The sequence below is a fragment of the Chlorocebus sabaeus genome, chromosome 21 (assembly GCF_047675955.1).
Source record: "Chlorocebus sabaeus isolate Y175 chromosome 21, mChlSab1.0.hap1, whole genome shotgun sequence".
Lineage (NCBI taxonomy): Eukaryota > Metazoa > Chordata > Mammalia > Primates > Cercopithecidae > Chlorocebus > Chlorocebus sabaeus.
This window is the reverse complement of record NC_132924.1, coordinates 59,820,757-59,840,836: the sequence shown is the minus strand read 5'-3', so window position 1 is coordinate 59,840,836 and position 20,080 is coordinate 59,820,757. Positions and strand designations below refer to the sequence as shown.

At 40.4% G+C, this 20,080-nt stretch overlaps 1 long non-coding RNA gene across 4 annotated transcripts in view; it reads left to right on the top strand.

The window, feature by feature from the left end:
• LOC103226554 (uncharacterized) overlaps nucleotides 1-20,080 on the top strand; it is a 228,073-nt gene that overhangs the window by 180,356 nt on the left and 27,637 nt on the right. For 3 of the 4 annotated variants that reach the window (XR_012090365.1, XR_012090363.1, XR_012090362.1), the window contains exon 2: nucleotides 6,939-7,195. The exons of the other annotated variant lie outside the window; for it this stretch is intronic. This is a non-coding gene — a long non-coding RNA (uncharacterized lncRNA). The remainder of the gene's footprint in view (nucleotides 1-6,938; nucleotides 7,196-20,080) is intronic. 4 annotated transcript variants of the gene reach the window in all.

The following is a 20,080-nucleotide window of genomic DNA, read 5'->3' as shown; positions in this document are numbered from 1 at the left end:
TAACTTTTAATTTCTTTTATTGACTTATCGTGCAGATGGAGAGAAATGTTTAGAAAGGGAAAAAAATTTAAATGGGGGATTTACTGAAGTCATGTTTCAGTAAGGAAGGAAATACCATTGACTTTATTACAGCTGCCTAATGTTTTCCACAAACTGTAGAAATAATGCGTTGTATCTTGGTGACCTACAATAGCAGCTGACTGCTTGCACATGATGGAAATGCAATCTGGTTTTGCTAAAAATTAACTATTTAATGTCCTGCTGTCCTGTGTCTCACTCTATCTTGTGTCTGATTTCTTTTATATGTTCTTTTCTAGTTGTGGGCAGTCATTTGCTATAGGCCTGAATGCTGTGCAGCTTCCTGAGAAGGGGCTAGGGACAGATGGGGAGAGGCTGCACCAGATACCTGTATGACTGTGTTTGCTGAGCCTACATAGTCCTAAATGCTGATGTGAAGATTTCTTCTTCCTCCTTCCTGTGCCCCCTTTACCTACCCTGCTATCCTCCACCAACCAACCCCAAAAGGACTTTCTCTCCCTTCCTCCCTTTTTCCTTTCTTCTCTCCCTCCCTCCCCCTTCCCTTTGCCAGGCCTTATCTGATATGTTCAATGATGTGATAAAACAAAAAGGGAAGTTTTTGATTGCACGAACACACCCTTTGGAGAGATTCCAGTTGAAGAGTCTGTTAAGGAAAGAGAGCTGTGTGGGGAGCCTGGGTGCCGGGTGTGAGGAAAATGCTAGCTTAGGAGGGAAAAATAATAACATGCTAGGATGGCAGTGGTGGTTGCAAGAGGTCTGGAGGGTGGGGGGAGTTCAAAAAGGAACTTGCTTAATGAGGCCTCTCTGAAGATTTACTGCTGTGGCTGCTGCTGAGAAGAGGATCCGGAGAAAAGATGTTCTGCCCTGACTAGCTTCACAGGAAGTCAGACAGGGCTTGTGTTCTCTGGCAGGCAGAAGAGAGAGCCTGTTAGGCCCGCAGCATCTAGGGACTTTCAGTCTGATTGTTTTTAAAGAGCCCTCTTCCATGCACAGTTGATGACTTTTATACATATAGTTCTCAAGGCAGAAAACCAAATAGGGAAACTGTTCTGGATGGAAGCCATTCCCCAGTGTGTCCTGAGGATGTTCACATCGATTCCCAGGGGTACCATTTCCTCCCCTGACTGTACCTCTCATGTAGCTTCAGGGTGCATCCTTCAGACATCAGCTTCTTGGCTGGGAGGACACAACAGACTATCTGCGGAAGTCAGAATGCTGTCTGTCCTTTACCCAGTGGATTGGGGCCTGGCCTTTTCCCATTTTTCTCCTGCGAAACCCAAAGCCTCCCTCTCTTCCAAACACTGCGAGTCAAACTCTGTGGTGCAAATATCACAGCAGCAGGCTGCCTGCACTCAAATGGGAATGCTGTCTTCATGCTAAAGGACTTATAAGGATGTAACTGCTAGGAGAAAATACTACCTTTCAGGTGCAAAAGCTTCATCTCTCTATCGTTAGCGTAGATAACATCACTGTCATTTTACTTATGGGAAAATGGTGGCTTAGTGAACAGGGTGATTTGCTCAAGGACACAGAGATACTTGGCTTTAGAACAGTCCTGCCCATCTGACTACTGGAGCACACATGCACCATGCTCTCAAGGACAGGCTGATGTCATCTTGAGAACTCATTCTGGGTAATAAATCAGAATCCTTCAAGGGGAAGAAAGACAAATGGGGTTCTGGGTGTTTTTCTCACAAAAGACAGGAAAGCAGACCTCTGGTACACCATGTAAATCATAGTGAGTGAGACAGAATATGGAAAGACATACAGAGTTCAGGATTCCCACCCATGCTACGAGCTGAGGCTGAGCTGAGCTTCAATAAAATGAGCTCAGCTTACCAGGAAGGCTCAAGGTAAATCCAAGGAAGGACTGAGTGTAGCCACAGTGAGGAAGAAAAGCAAAGCAATTCTTTGATGATAGAGACAGGTTCTTAGATCGTTTTTACCCCAAGGACTGAGAAAAACAAGAGCAGTGGGAGGAAGTCCTCCCTTCACTGAGTGGTGTGTGGCAACAGGTAGAATGCCCAAAAAATCCTAAGCAGAAAATTAGTTCATTGATGTCTGTTTCCATTTAAAAAATACAAGATTCCTAGTTGCCTACTGAATATATTTTCTCTTTCTTCTTCAGTAAAAAAGCCTGAGTTTTTGGAGGGTGAGGTGGGGGACATAAGTTGCCTATCTAAAGCTTTTATTTCTCAACCTTCCTTGCTGTTAAGTTCTGGCGAATAGGATGTAAAGTCAAATTTATTTGGTGGAACATCTAGGAGATTTCCTTTTAAGAAAAACAGACAGATGGCAGCTCTCTTGTCTTCATAGGGTACAAAGGTAAGCGCTAAGGATGTCGGAGCAGAAAAGGTAGAAGCCTGTGTCTCTAATGATATCCTCTTGGCCACATAAAGACTCTGAATTGTCTTTTCTCAGGTTTCTTTTATAAGAAAGAATAAATTCCTGATTCGTTTGAACCACTGTGACAGGGTCTCTATTACTAGCAGGAGAAGCCAATTCTCAACTGATACAAAAGGGAAGCTGCTTATTTTTTTCTCAGTATGCAGGTAGTACATATGACGCAAAGAAGTGAATGTTCAAAGTGTGAAGGAGGCCAATAAATACAAGGGAGACATTCTAAATCTATTGCATTCACCCCTTCAATGAGAATGTCTTAATCTTTAATATCAAAGACCCTTTTGAGAAACTGTAGAAAGTTGTAGAAATCTCCTTAGGGAAATGCATATATATACTTCCGTATGAAGTCTTCACACACAATCTCAAGCATTTTATGGAATCAGTGAAGCCTATCCGCAAAGCCCTTGTTAGAGATTTCTGCACTGGGTTACAGTTACTTTAAAAGACAGAAAAGAAGAGACTAGATCTGGCTGGACTAATAGATTGTGCATTCAGGGTCTTTTACCCAGAAAGTCTCATGACTAGATTGAGTTACCTGGGTAGTCATACATCTTCCTAGGAGCTTTCTAAGAGAGCAACCTAAATCTTTTGGACTTGAAATGAGGTAATAAGACTGTTTTCTTCAGTTGAAATAAGAGGTCTGAGATCTGGTAGGACTCAGGGACAGTCCAGGCCATCACATGAGACTTCAAGAGGCTTCTGAGGCTAGCTGTAGCCCAGTGTTAAAACAAAAAATGTACAAAGAGCAGATTTACTCTGCAAAACTGAGCAAAGGATGTTAGGAAGTGCTTCAGGATTGAATGGGAACCATGTTTAAGGAAGTACCTACTTCTGCTTATTGGATTTGAGTAGATTCTGAGTAGTTTTACAGGACTTTATATGTTTGTGTGACACACTGACAAGACATTCTGAATAGTTGGTTGGTTAACAAAAATGTAACAAGATATTTTACTTATAGCCCAGCTGTTCCAATGTTTGGGCATTCCATTTCAAACTGCTATGAGCTGATCTAGTCCAAAGAGGCTTTACTGAAAAAAAAGTTGTAGTACACAGTGTCCATTGGTGAATTTGCCTAAATAGTGTTTTGTGCATTTTGTCTGATGGCAAGGACATATATTTGGAAGCTGTTTTGGTTTGATTTTCCCACAGAGTAATCCTTCCCTCACAAATGTTAATTGGATGATGCCACAGAATAGGCCTAATCCAGTTGTGAACATGTGTGAGTCCTATCATATTAATCCCCAATTGGGAAAAAGTGTGTAACTCGTTTCTTTAGATCTTTATCATACATGATTTCTTCTTGAATTATTTACATATCTTTCACTCTTTTTCAAAAACAAGGTAAAACAAACAAAAAAACAAAACCCCAGAAACAAAAACTAAATGCCTTGATTTGTTCATTTCAACCTCCAAGATTACATAAGGAACATAATAACAGTGTTTGTGGAGCATTTTCTCATATTTTAATAGTATATTAGAATATTCTGGGGCAGTTCTTGAATTTCAATGTGATAAGAATCACCTGTGGAGTATGTTAAAATGTAAATAGACTCATTCAGGGGCCCATGCTGCTGTTGGTAGCTATTGTGCTTTTTTTTTTCTTTTTCTTTTTAATTATACTTTAAGTTCTAGGGTACATATGCACAACGTGCAGGTTTGTTACATGTGTATACATGTGCCATGTTGGTTTGCTGCACCCATTAACTCGTCATTTACATTAGGTATATCCCCTAATGCTATCCCTTCCCTCTCCCCCACCCGAGGACAGGCCCTGGTGTGTGATGTTCCCCACCTTGTGTCGAAGTGTTCTCATTGTTCAGTTCCCACCTATGAGTGAGAACATGCGGTGTTTGGTTTTCTGTCCTTGTGATAGTTTGCTCAGAATGATAGTTTCCAGTTTCATCCATGGCCCTACAAACGACATGAACTCATCCTTTTTTATGGCTGCATAGTATTCCATGGTGTATATGTGCCACATTTTCTTAACGCAGTCTATCATTGATGGAAATTTGGGTTGGTTCCAAGTCTTTGCTATTGTGAATAGTGCCACAACAAACATACGTGTGCATGTGTTTTTATAGCAGCATGATTTATAATCCTTTGGGTATATACCCAGTAATGGGATGGCTGGGTCAAATGGTATTTCTAGTTCTAGATCCTTGAGGAATCGCCACACTGTCTTCCACAATGGTTGAACTAGTTTACAGTCCCACTAACAGTGTGAAAGTGTTCCTATTTCTCCACATCCTCTCTGGTACCTGTTGTTTCCTGACTTTTTAGTGATTGCCATTCTAACTGGTGTGAGATGGTATCTCATTGTGGTTTTGATTTGCATTTCTTTGATGGCCAGTGATGATGAGCATTTTTTCATGTGTCTGTTGGTTGCATAAATGTCTTCTTTTGAGAAGTGTCTGTTCATATCCTTTGCCCACTTTTTGATGGGGTTGTTTGTTTTTTTCTTATAAATTTGTTTGAGTTCTTTGTAGGTTCTGGATATTAGCCCTTTGTCGGATGAGTAGATTGCAAAAATTTTCTCCCATTCTGTAGGTTGCCTGTTCACTCTGATGGTAGTTTCTTTTGCTGTGCAGAAGCTCTTTAGTTTAACTAGATCCCATTTGTCAATTTTGGCTTTTGTTGCCATTGCTTTTGGTGTTTTAGTCATGAAGTCCTTGCCCATGCCTATGTCCTGAATGGTATTGCCTAGGTTTTCTTCTAGGGTTTTTATGATTTTAGGTCTAACATTTAAGTCTTTAATCCATCTTGAATTAATTTTTGTATAAGGTGTAAGGAAGGGATCCAGTTTCAGTTTTCTACATATGGCTAGCCAGTTTTCCCAGCACCATTTATGAAATAGGGAATCCTTTCCCCATTTCTTGTTTTTGTCAGTTTTGTCAAAGATCAGATGGTTGTAGATGTGTGTTATTATTTCTGAGGGCTCTGTTCTGTTCCATTGGGCTATTGTGCTTTAAAACACACAATCTAAGTTTTATAGAGCTGAAGTTTCTTTTGATAAAAGGGCGAGATTATTTGCTTATTTTATTTCTTTCCATTTGAAGCCTATACAAATATTTTAAAACAATATTGTATTGAACAGTAATGGGAATAGTGACATCAGGAAGAAAGTAGGAGGGAAAAACCTTGGTTCTCGTAGCCACTGTACCCTGAGTGGGATATAAAGTTACATCTGACAACCCATGAGGTGATGTCCATGCCTGGAACATAACTGACCGTCAATCACTGGAGTGAGTTCTAAGGGACCCCATCATTTCTACGGTGCCTTCTAAATGCTGTGTCACCTTAGGATTTGAAAACACCCTTCTCTTCTTAGACTATTCATGTGATTATAGAATTGATGACAATATCAGGAAGAGAAACTTTTAAGCCCTTCTCAGATGCTGTTCTATCTGCTTCATGTCATAAGCCTACAGATAGTCCTCCCTTTAGGAGACTTTGAACAGTCTTGTTTTACAATGTTAGGAATTACAATGTTTTCAATGTGCTGCTCTAAAAGTGCCATTTATGTTTATAATATACTGTCCTTTAACCTAGAAGCATGTATCATGTAAACCACAGATGTCTATTTTTTATATTTATGCAGAGGGTCTAGTTACTCACTGTCTGCTTTCACTAAACCTCCGTGTGCAAGGAAAGCTTTCCTCTCTCTGACTCCATGTGTTGAGAGGCAGGCAAAGCTGGGTGGAGCAACGAGGCTACTTCTGAGAGGGGCTTATCCTGAGATGGGGTGGGCTAGTCTTGAGTCAACTGGGTTAGAAAGGGAAAGGTCAAAGCAGCAGAAGTCCAATACATCAATCTTCAGGGAAAGATGAGGTGTGGATAGTCAGGAAAAAGAGAAGGAGAAAGGCCCACATAAAAGCATTGGGAACTGATAAGAAAGGTGAAAAAGAAGCAATAGAGTCCAGACTATTTTTCATGAATGGGTCCAGGGTTCTTAAATTTCATTTTTGGTAGCACAAAATTTCATTTTCCTGACAAGACAAGCCTCTGTGAGTCACATTTTGGGTAATCATTCAAGGTGTCTGACCCTTTCAACTACCTCCAAACACAGGATCTGTAGTAACACTGGAGTCTCATTTATTTGCAGAGAGTCTTAAGGACATCTAAAGGGAGCTCACTCCACATCTCATATCCTCACGTGATTTTGTTACAGCTTCTCTGTTTATTTCAGCCACCTTTGAAGGCAGTGAATGGTACCATCATCCCAATGCCATTGCCTACTGCGGGGCACTGATGCCCTTGCATATGGGTCCCCTCGATGGAGTCCCCTCGAGGCCCTTCAAGCAGCCAGTCCTCAGGGTGCGAGGGCAGAGTGTCTTTCCTCGAGCCCTCAAAGCGAGAATGCTGCTGTGTCCAACCTGACACGGGGATAGCAGTTCTTCCTCCCAGCTGGCTGTCACACTTTTTCTCTAGGCCCCAAACAGTGTGGCTCCTGTCTCACAGAATTCAGGAAAACACTTTTTTTCTGTCTTTCTCTACAGAGCTCAGGAATAAATCCATGGGGCTGAGATGAGGAACGAGAACCCACGGGCACATACCACGGTATTCTATCTAGTCTTCTTCCTCTAAAAGCCCACTCCCGTTTTCTGGTTCTTCAGACTCAAACCTTCATGCAGACCAACTCCTGGGATGAGCTCCACTGGTGCATTAATCATGCCTGGTATTATGTCTGGCATTTATTCTTTCCAGTGGGTTCTTGGTCTTGCTGACTTCAAGAATGAAGCCGTGGACCCTTGCGGTGAGTGTTACAGTTCTTAAAAATAGTGTGTCCAGAGTTTGTTCCTTCAGATGCTCAGATATGTCCGGAGTTTCTTCCTCCTGGTGTTTCTTCCTTCTTCCTTCTGGTGTTTCTTCCTTCTTCCTTCTGGTCTCACTGACCTCAGGAGTGAAGCCGCAGACCTTTGCAGTGAGTGTGACAGATCTTAAAGGTGGCATGTCCGCCGGAGTTTTTTGTTCCTCCCAGTGGGTTCGTGGTCTTGCTGACTTCAGGAGTGAGGCTGCAGACCTTAGCAGTGAGTGTTACAGCTCATAAATGTAGCGCGTCCGGAGTTGTTTGTCCCTCCCGGTGGGTTCGTGGTCTCACTGACTTCAGGAATGAAGCCTCAGACCCTTGCAGTGAGTAGCTCATAAAAGTAGTGTGGACCGGAAGAGTGAGCAGCAGCAAGATTTATTGTGCCGAGCCAAAGAACAAAGCTTCCACAGCACGGAAGGTGACCCAAGTGGGTTTCTGTGGCTGGCTTGGGTGGCCAGCTTTTATTCCCTTATTTGGCCCCACCCCCATCCTGCTGATTGGTCCATTTTACAGAGCACCGATTGGTCCATTTTACAGAGCACCGATTGGTGCATTTTACAGAGTGCTGATGGGTCCGTTTTTACAAAGTGCTGATTGGTGCGTTTACAAACCTTTAGCTAGACACAGAGCGCTGACTGGTGAGTTTTTACAGAGTGCTGATTGGTGCATTTGCAAACCTTTAACTAGACGTAGAGCACTGATTGGTGTGTTTACAATCCTCTAGCTAGACAGAAAAGTTCTCCAAGTCCCCACCTGATGCAGAAGCCCAGCTGGCTTCACCTCTCAGTATGTCTGCATCTCACTAGGCAGAAAGGCCTCTCTGCTTCTGGGGTCCACTTCTTAATGCAGTCATTTGTTGGCCTGGTTTAAAGCCTCAGCACCTATGTGGGCAGCGTGGGACACCTTGTGCTTGCTACCCTATACACAGGTAGCGTTTCAGTATTTGTCTGTTGCTTTCTCAGAAGACTAGGAAACCACTGAAGTAAGCAGCGGCATTAACCTCAAAGGTGGGAGGTCACATGGTTCTCATATTATAGCTAATATGTATTTACAAAATAGTTCTAAATCTCAGGACCTGTGATATTTTCTGCACAAATTCCACAGTTTAGTTGTGAGCCCCTAAGAGTGAACATGTTATCTGACATCCTCAGTAGGTCCCAAATGACTTTTAGTTCGAAATAGTAAAATTGGATAATTAAACTCTGTGACTACTAATTACCTCTCTGCCTGAAGAGAGCCTGCTCTGAACAGCATTATGCGGTGGATGAGGTTCTGGTCTCATGGCACCAGCAGTTCACACCCTTCTGTGCTTCTACCCCCACCTCACCTTATCTAGGGAGCCCTCTGTCCCTTGGGGGAAGTAAAGGCCAGAAGCACTGTGGCCAGATACAAGGATCTGGGGTCAGAAAACCATTTCAAAGTATAGCCTTGCCACCTGTTAGATGTATGACCCTGAGGGTTCCTTAACATCTATAAGCCTCAGTTTCCTTATCTGACAAATGGAAATAACCTCAAAATGCTAGCGTGAATGTCAAATGAGATAGTTCTGCCACCTAGTTAAGGCTTGGTTAAAGAAAGCTGTTCTTGTTCTTGGTTTTCCCTTGTGTGGTTCTCCCTCCCAAGATGTCCCAGGTCCCACACACATCCTCTCCCTCCCTGCATGTGAAACCTGCTATCAGAAAAGCATCAAAAAAACCCAAATTTCATCGTAGCTGCTAAGTGCATTATGGGAAGGAGATAGCACAGTTGTGGTACATGGTGGCATTTAAATACTTTGCGTCAGTTAAGGTATGTGTGAGGGATCTGCAGACTATATTTTTCTGAAAGTGTTTGTGTGATTAAATGAAAGAAGGCTAAAAGCTTTCCCTTCATTCAACAAACCTTCATTAAGCACCAACTGAGTGTGAAGCACTGTGCTAAGCACACCATATATGTACGGTAGCATTAAAAGCTGATGCTGTCTCTGCACTCATGGAACTTTGAATCTTACAAATTAAAAGAAGGCTAATAGTGGAATGTTAAACACTGGCAACCGTGTAGGGTGGGAAAGTAAACTTTAGGCATCTTCATGTTCACAAATTACTACATTCCATTTTATAGTTTGGTGGGAACGAGGGATAAGATAGTTTTAGGGGAACTAGGAGATTGGGAGTAATGATGGTAAATATGGATTAAAGCATAAAAAAAATTAAATAGATAATTTAATTTCTAAGTAAAAGAGCATTCTAATAGGTTGAAAATATCGCATACAAACAGCTCTAAGATCAAATGACCTCTTGGTTGAGATTCGAGATTGCAGACTAGCTCCCTAAAGCAGCTGAGGCTCAAGTTCAGTAAAATACCCATTTATGGCTTGACAAAGCACTAGGATCGCTCCATAAAAGTAGATATCCTAGGAAAGTGGAAATTGGCTATTTTCTTAATAATTTTATTGAAAAAAGTTATCTTCTTCAACAATCAAAAGAAAGTACTTCTATTTCCCTCTATTAATAAGTTAGAAAATACAGAAAGCTAATATAATTACAAAAAAACTTATGAAATTATTTACAGCTTTACTAGGTGCTTTGCATAAGACTACTACATTTCACCTAAAATGAAATCCCAAAAAGAGATTATATAAAAACAAAATTTTCTTATAAATTAAACAAAATCTTTGAAACTTTTGAAGGGCTACTAAATCTCATACAATATATAGTTTAACTGTTCTCCAAATCTGTTAATTTTTTAAAGGATTTAGAACACATAAGTACTAACAGTGCCTTCGCCTGTGGTGCTTATGTGGCACTGTGATAGGAGCACTTAAAGAGATTTTTTTCTTTCAGTCCCATTTAATCCTCAACATCACTCTGTGATGTGGCTTTTATGCTCATTTTATTCATAGGAAACTGAGGCTTAGAGAGTTAATGTCATTTACTGGCAGGCAGAAGAACCAGTATTGGAATTTCCAGCCCTGTCCTTTTTCCACTAAACCAAGTGGCGGCACACAAATCTCTATGGGCGACAGTCCTGGCAGCTTAGATTTTGCCTTTTATCTGAAAATGGCTTATGATTTGTTTTCTGATTTAGAATCTGAAAAGGATGTGGATTAAGTTATTTTATAAAAACAATTAGCCAACTCTTGAAGCAAATTTGAATCAGATTTTTATGACAAAACTACAAAACCTCATAATAATCTGACCCTTAGATTGCAAGAAAAAAAGGAGAGGAAGGGTGGGCAAAGGACAACAGGGAAAGGGAAGAATAATCAGGCTTTGGTGCAGCAGAGGAGAGTAAGAGATGGATTCCTATGAGAAAGTCTCACATGAATGAGGGCCACTCATGCCTGGGTCTTCAGGACCTGGCTACCTGCCTAATGTAGGCTCCCAAGGGGCCCATGGACTTCTATACTAGCAATGATATTAGGATGGTATCAGTACTGTTTATGCTGGGAAGAGAGTGGGCATTAAAGATCAGGTACCTCCTATAGCAAGAGGCTCACTGAAATATAATACTTTGTATTCAGACTCATACACAGACGAAAACAACTAAACATTGTAAGATTTTTAGATGTTTCCTGGAAGTATATGACATTTTCTTTCAAGTATGTGCCGACAATCATCTGTTAGTTTCCACTTCTGTTCAATGCAGAAAACAATGTGAGAGGCCAGTTTCACCTTTGATATAAGTTCTAAACCTTGGGTGACAAACGTGGAGATGTACACTCTATCACAAAAGACTTCTTTGCTGAGTTGAGGTGATCTTTCTAGAGGGTGGGAGGTCAATCCATGTCATCATGGAAGTGAGAATCCAAGGATGGGACAGTGTGACTAAATGTACTTTTCATTCCTTCTTTTGGATGTGATTAGGGTCATGGGCCCTAGAGTCCAAAGGTCTGGGTTTGAATCCCAACTTTGCCAATTCCCAGCTGTGTGACCTTGGGCAAGTTACTTAATCACCCTATGCCAGGGTTTGTTAAATAGTAATGTGCTAAATAGGGATAATAGTAATACACGGGCATGTAGTGGGGGTTATAAATGATGATTTCTATAAGCCATTCAGTACATAGTAAGCTTTTAAGAAATGTTAACTGTTATAGGCTAATTAATTCTTAAATGAATATTGATTAATCTCCTAATACAAAGTATATCTTGTCACTCAGGAGTTTAAGAAAATAAATTATTTTTTCTCTGTAATTTAGGTCAGAAAATCTAAGGAAATATATAGGTTGAAAGCCTGCTAGCCACAATTCCATAATGAGAGGGCTCATGTCCCTTTCATGCGGCAGTTCTAAAGCTGGAATTGGTGGGGGCTGCCTGTTGGAAGAGGTTTCGGGGATTGAGTCTCTAGAAAGGGATCTAGCTCCTGGTAGAAAGATTTAGGAAAGTTAGCTATTAGTTCTATTCATGAGGCTGGAACCAGGCATTACAGAACCGCTTACAAAGCAGAACGGTTTCTGATATTTCTGGGAATCAGAAGTTGTGCAAGTGTGTGTGTCTATGTGGGTGTGGGTAGGTAAAGGGAGGAGGGATAGATGAGGGAGGTTTAAGAACAAAGTGAGTTGAGGTGAGGCAATTCGTCTACAAGAACCACAAAATTTTATGTGGGGTGGAGAAGATGGGGAGAATCTAACAAATCTAGGCTCACTGGGGTTTTGTTTGTACATTTATCGTGCAATTCCTCCAGCCTTTTGAATTTTGATTTAAGATGTTCCTGGCCCTTTAGGTGCACCAAGGTGGCATATGAAGAAGAGAGTTCAAGCTCCTTCTGAAAGCAGACCCACCAGGAATAGAGAGACTCTGCATATCATTACGAATCTGGAGTCAAAGGGCAGACAGCATATGTTTTTATATTGCAAAGAAGCATTATCTCTTTTGCTTTCAATTAGAAATTGTTTCTAATAATCAAGTTTTCTAAATAGTCACTTGTACCTTAACATACCTAGCAAAGCAGTGCCCTAACACAACCAAGGATTTATTATACTCTCATTTTTTGACTGCTTTTATAACACAGAGAATGGTAAAAAGTTTAAAAAGTGTTTCTATTATATAAATATAATTAATAAACTAGCAAAAATCAAACAATTTAGAAATTAATAATGAATTTAAAATTTGTTGCATATGTCTGTGGACTTTTACTACATTTGGTTACACACTAATTCTATGATTGGTTTTGCAAAGGAATTATCTGTCAAACTAATATTAATACTTATTGAGCACCTACTGTGTGCCAGGCACTTTGCTAGAAGCTTACCCTAAAGGAATCAGTAAGATAAAAATAGTTTCTATCCTCAAGGAGTCTATCAGAGAACAGAAATCTTATAATAAATGAACGTGTAGTAAAAACATATATTAGGTTGGCTGGGGGTGGTGGCTCATGCCTGTAATCCCAGCACTTTGGGAGGTTGAGGCAGGTGGATCACGAGGTCAGAAGTTCAAGACCAGCTTGGCCAACATGGTGAAACCCTGTCTCTACTAAAAATACAAAAATTAGCTGAGCGTGATGGCAGGCGCCTGTATCCCAGCTACTTGGGAGGCTGAGGCAGAGAATTGCTTGAACCCGGGAGGTGGAGTTTGCAGTGAGCCAAGATTGCGCCACTGCGCTCCAGCCTGGGTGACAAGAGTGAAACTCCATCTCAAAAAAAAATATATATATATATAAAATAATATATATAATATATAATATATATTATATAATTTATATAATGTAACATATAAATATTATATAATATAAATATATTATATAATTTATATTATATAATATATAATATATATTATAATTTATATTATATAATATATAAATTATAATATATATTTTATTATATAATTTATATAAATTATATCATATAATATATAATATATGATATAAATATATTACATAATATTTATATATTATATATTATATAAAAATACAAAATATAGTTATAATATATAATATATACTATAAAATAAACTCTCTCTCTCTCTATATATATATATATATATATTTGGTCAAAAGAAAGGATCATTCCTGCTCTAAGATGGCCGACTAGATGCAGCCAGGAGGAACATCTCCCACAGAGGGACCAGAACACTGGGAAGAATGGCACACTCCTAGTAGATCTTCAGAGGGACAGCATTGAGATTGTACAGAAAGAAGACACAAATGCTGGGCTGAAGCAAGAGGAAGCTGGAAATGCTGCACGGGGCTACCATGCATTGGCTTTCATTCCTGGCCCCCAGTGATTCCTGCCAAAAGCGTGGTTGAACAGGCAAGGAGCTACCCGGGCTCTCCACAGGCCTCTGGAATCCTGGCAGGAGACCTCTTGATCACCACCAGTGTGGTGGGGAGAGCTGCTTTGAGAAGTGGTAGGGCCAGAACTCCAGCCAGTGCAGAGCCCAGAGGGTTTGGTGTGGGAGTGTCTATAGCGGTGCACAGCCAGGGATGCCCATGCCCCTCGGTTCTATTGGCTCCCAAAGGAGACTTTAGCCCTTAGGATAACTGTTGGACGTGAACTCTGCAGGGTGGTCTTACCCATGAGACGGGGCTAGTTCAATCTGAGCAACCCTCGGCCTGCTGGCCTCTCTGGGGCCCAGAAGCTTGGCTGTGTCTGCTTGAATTGGAGCCCCCAGACACACTCTGGGGGCTCATGTCATAGCTGTTGCACTGGAGGACCACCCATGACCAGCAGAGTGCTCCAGCAGAGCTGTGCCCACTGGACACACACTAGCTCACCTGTGCCCAGCCCCCCGCTGCACTTCCCCATGGTGCTTTGCCTGAACATGTTCACCCACGGCCAGCCACCCCCATTGCTTTGCTGGCACATGCATGCCTGGGTGGACCTTGTCTTCCCTTCTCTGCCAGTACATGTGCATGTGCACCCTGCTGTGTCACTGCTGCTGGTGTGAGTGTGCCCTGTCCCCATTCAACCCATCTGGGATGGTTAATACTGAATGTCAACTTGATTGGATTGAAGGATACAAAGTATTGATCCTGGGTGTGTCTGTGAGGGTGTTGCCAAAGGGAATTAACATTTGAGTCAGTGGGCTGGGAAAGGCAGACCCACCCTTAATCTGGGTGAGCACCATCTAATCAGCTACCAGGGTGGCTAGAACATAAGCAGGCAGAAAAATGTGAAAAGAGGGACTGGTCTAGCCTCCCAGCCTACATCTTTCTCCCATGCTGGATGCTTTCTGCCCTTGAACATTGAACTCCAAGCCCTTCAGGTTTGGCACTTAGACTGGCTCTCCTTGCTTCTCAGCCTGCAGATGGCCTATTGTGGGACCTTGTGATCATGTGAGTTAATAATTAATAAACTCCTCTCTCTCTCTCTCTCTCTATATATATATATCTCTTTATATTTATATTTTTATATATATATATATATAAAGGAGAATATATTCTCCATTAGTTCTGTCCCTCTAGAGAACCCTGACTAACAGACCACCTTCCTGTCATTGCCATTGGAGCACTGACAGACACGGAGCCTGCCAGCCCCACCAGTGCCCCACCCCTGCACTGACACTGCTCCTGGCATGAAACTAGGTACAAAAACAGCAGACTTGTCCCCAGTCTAAGTATCCACCACCACCAGAATGAATGCACAGAGGGCACACACAGTCCTGTGCTCACCAGCACCCTGCCCCCCTGCTAACACCACGACCAGCTCAAAAGTGTGCACAGTTGCCAGCAGGGTTGCCCTGTCCCCCTAAGCTGTACTGCCACCACTGTTGCTATGAACACCTGCAAAGAGGCTGGCACCCCAGTGCATACTAGCACCCTGCTCCAGCTGATATGTGTGTACCCCACCACACAGCCATTGCCACTGCTGCTGGTATTTATGAATGAGGACAAATCCCACTGCCACTGCCCTACAAAGTGCTTTGGCTGACACCACTCACTGGAGTGTTGTGACCAGTGGTCTGTGAATACCTCAGGCCCTCCAGTACAGCAGGAGTCAGAGAACAAAGCCAGGGCTCTATACAAGTCCCCCAGAATTAGAGCACATAGTCCAGGAGTCACCTGCTGAGCCTTGAGCCCCTAAAATCTTCCAGAAATGAAGCCAGTCAACTGAACCCACAATCAAACCCCCAAGGTCATCAAATAAAAGAAAAGAAAAGAAAAAAAAAACCCTTCTAAAGGTCAGCAATTTCAAAGATTGAAGAAACACGAGCCCACAAATATGAAAAAGAACCAGCACAAGACTTCTGACAACTCAAAAAGCCAGAGTGCCTTCCTTCAAATAACTGCATTAGTTCTTCAGCAAGGGTCCTTAATCAGGCTGAGATGGCTGAAATGACAGAAATAGAATTTAGAATATGGTAAGGAATTAAAATAATTGAGATAAAGGAAAATATTTAAACCCATTCTAAGGAAGCTAAGAATCTCAATAAAATGATACAGAAACTGACAGACAAAATAGCCAGTATGAAAAGAATGTGAATGACCTGATGGAGTCAAAAAACACACTGCAGGAATTCCATAATGCAATTACAAGTATTAACAGTAGAACAGATCAAACTGAGGAAAGAATCCCAGAACTTGAAGAATGGCTTTCTGAAATAAAACAGTCAGACAAGATAAAATTAAAAAGAATGAAAAGGAATGAACAAAACCGCTAAGAAATGTGGAATTATGTAAAGAAACCAAATCTACGACTCATTGGTGTTCCTGAAAGAGATGAAGAAAATGGAAGTAACTTGAAGAACATATTTTAGGATATCGTTTACGAGAACTTCCCCAACCTAGCTTGAGAGGCCAACATTTAAATTCAGGAAATGCAGAGAACCTTTGCAAAATACTTCACAAGAAGCATCCCCAAGACACATAATTATCACATTCTCCAAGGTCACATGAAAGAAAAAAATGTCAAAGACAGCTAGAGAGAAAGGGCAGGTCACTTATAAAGGGGTGCCCATCAGACTAACGATGGACCTCTCAGCAGAAGTCTTACAAGCCAGAAGAAATTGAGGGCCTTTATTCAACATTCTTTTTTTTTTTTGAGATAGATTCTTGCTCTGTCACCCAGGCTGGAGTGCAGTGGCACGATCTTGGCTCACTGCAAGCTCCGCCTCCTGGGTTCACGCCATTCTCCTGCCTCAGCCTCCTGAATAGCTGGGACCACAGGGGCCCCCCACCATGCCCGGCTAATTTTTTGTACTTTTAGTAGAGATGGGGTTTCACCATATTAACTAGGATGGTCTTGATCTCCTGACTTCATGATCCACATTCCAGCAAAGAATTTCATATCTGGCTAAACTAAGCTTCATAAGCAAAGGAGAAATAAGATCCTATTCAGACTAGCAAATGTTGAGAGAATTTATTACTACCAGATCTTCCTTACAAGAGCTTCTCAAACAGGCACTGTATATGGAAACAAAAGACTGTTACCAGGTACTACCAAAACACACTTAACTACACAGACCAGTGACATTTTAAAGTAACCACACAAACAAGTTGACATGATAACCACCTAACACCATGATGACAGGATCAAATTCACACATATCAATATTAACCTTGAATGTAATCAGGCTAAAGGCCAATTAAAAGGCACAGCATGATAAGCTGGATAAAGAAGCAAGACCTAATGGTATATTGTCTTCAAGAGACCCATCTCATATGCAATGAATGACATCCATAGGCTCAAAATGAAGGTATGAAGAAAAATCTACAAAGCAAATGGAAAACAGAAAAAAGCAGGGGTTGCAATCTTAATTTCAGAACAAAAAAGGATTTAAAACCAAAAAAAGATTTTAAAAAAGATAAAGAAGGTCACTGTATAATGGTAAAGGGTTAAATTCAACAAGAAGAGCTAACTATCCTAAATATATCTGCACCCAACATGGGACCACCCAGATTCATAAAGCAAATTCTTAGAGACCTTCAAAGAGACTTAGATTCCCACACAATAATAGTGGGAGACTTCAATACCCCACTGACAGTATTAGATTATAGAAGCAGAAAATTGCCAAAGGTATTCAGGACCTCAACTCAACACTGGACCAAAAAGACTTTATAGAAATCTACAGAACTCTGTACTCAAAATACAACAGAATGTACATTCTTCTCCTTGCCACATGGCACATACTCTGAAACTGACCACACAATTGGACATAAAACAGTCCTCAGCAAATGCAAAGGAAGTGAAATTATACCAACTACCCTCTTGGACAATGGCACAATAAAAATAGAAATTAAGAATAAGAAAATTACTCAACACCATAAAATTACATGGAAATTTAACAACCTGTTCCTGAATGACTTTTGGATAAATAATGAAATTAAGGCAAAAAAATCAAGAAGTTTTTTGAAACGAATGAGACCAAAGATACAACATACGAGAATATCCGGGACACAGCTAAGGCAGTGTTAAGAAGAAAACTTATAGTACTAAATGCCCACATCGAAAATTAGAAACATCTTAAATTAATAACCTAATATCACAACTAAAAGAACTAGAGAAGCAAGAACTAACCAACCCCAAGCTAGCAGAAGACAAGAAATAACCAAAATCAGAGCTGAATTGAATGATTGAGACACAAAAAAATGCAAAAGATCAATGAGTCCAGAAGCTGTTTGTTTTAAATTAATAAGATAGACCACTAGCCAGACTAATTAAGAAGAAAAAAGAGAAGATCCAAATAAACATACTTAGAAATAACAAAGGGAATAGTACCACTGACCCCACAGAAATACAAATAATCATCAGAGACTGCTATGAACACTTCTATGCACATAAGCTAGAAAATCTAGAAGAAATAGATAAATTCCTGGACACATACACTCTCCCAAGGCTGAACCAGGAAGAAATTGAATACCTGAACAGACCAATACTGAAATTGAAACAGTAATAAGTAGCCTACTAACAAAAAAGGCCCAGGACCAGGTCCATTCACAGCCAAATTCTACCAGATGCACAAAGAAATGTTGGTACGATTCCTACTGAAACTATTCCAAAAAATTGAGAAGGAGGAACTCCTCCCCAGCTCATTCTATGGGGCATTATTCTGATACCAAAACCTGGTAGAGACACAACAACAAAATAAACAAAACTTCAGGCCAATATCCTTTATGAACACTGAAGCAAAAATCCTCAGGAAACTACTTGCAAACTGAATCCAGCAGCACATCACAAAGGTAATCCATCATGATCAAGTAGGCTTTATCCCTGGGATGCAAGGTTGATTCAACATACAGAAATCAGTAAACATGATTCATCACATAAAGAGAAATAAATTAAAAAAAGGGTCATTTCAATAGATGCAGAAAAGGCTTTCAACAAAAGTAAAATCTCATGTTAAAAACTCTCAATAAACTAGGTATTAAAAGAATATACCTCAAAATAATAAGAGCCGTCTATGACAAACCCTTAGCCAATATCATACTGAATGAGCAAAACCAGGAAGCATTCCCTTTGAAAACTGGCAGAAGACAAGGATGCCCTCTTTCACTACTCCTCTTCAACATAGTATTAGAAGTCTTGACCAGGGCAATCAGGCAAGAGAAAGAGATAAAGGACATCCAAATAGGAAGAGAGGAAGTCAAATATTTTTGTTTGCCAATGACAGGATTTAATATCTAGAAAATTCCAGCATCTTAGCCTAAAACCTCTTTCAGCTGATAAACAACTTCAGCAAGGTCTCAAGATACAGAATCAAGTGCAGTAATCACTAGCATTCTTATATACCAACAACAGACAAGACAAAAGCCAAATCAGGAATTCTTTCCCATTCACAATTGCCACAAAAAGAATAAAATACCTAGGAATACAGCTAACCAGGGAGCTGAATGATCTCTACAATGAGAATTATGAAACACTGCTCAAAGAAATCAGAAATGAAACAAACAAATGGAAAAACATTCCATGCTCATGGATAGGAAGAATCAATATCATTAAAATAACCATACTGTCCAAAGCAATTTACAGATTCAATGCTATTCCTATCAAACTCCCAATGACATTTTTCACAGAACCAGAAAAAACTATTTTAAAATTCATATGTAAAGAGCCCAAATAGTCAAGGAAATTCTAAGAAATCCTAAGCAAAAAGCAGGAGGGATCTTGCTACCCAATTTCAAATATTCTATAGGGCTACAGTGATTAAAAAAAAAAAAAAAAAAACATGCTACTGGTAAAAAAGAGACACATAGACCAATGGAACAGAATAGAGAGCCCAGAAATAAGGCCACACACCTACAACCATCTGATCTTTGACAAAGCTGACAAAAACAAGCAATGGGGAAAAGATTCCATATTCAAAAAATGGTGCTGGGATAATTGGCTAGCCATATACAGAAGACTGAAACTAAAAACTGGACCCCTTCCTTACACCACATACAAAAATCATCTCAAGAGGGGCTAAAGACTTAAATGTAAAACCAAAACTGTATAATCCCTGGAAGACAACATAGGCAACACCATTCTGGACACAGGAATGAGCAAAGATTTCATGACGAAGATGCCAAGAGCAATTGTAACAAAAGCAAAAATTGGTAAGAAGGTTCTAAGAAAACTAAAGAGCTTCTGCAGAGTAAAAGGATCTATCAACAGAGTAAACAGACAACCTACAGAATGGGAGGATATTTTTGCAAAGTATGATCTGAGAAAAGTCTAATATCCAGCATTTGTAAAGAACTTAAACAAATTTAAAAGAAAAAAAAAAAACATTAAAAAGTGGGCAGAGGACATGAACAGACACTTTTCAAAAGACGACATACATGCAGCCAACAAGCATATGAAAAAAAGCTCAGTATCACTGATCATTAGAGAAATGCAAATCAAAACCACAATGAGATACCATCTCACACCAGTCAGAATGGCTATTACTAAAAAGTCAAAAAATAACAGATGCTGGCTTATACACTTTTGGTGGG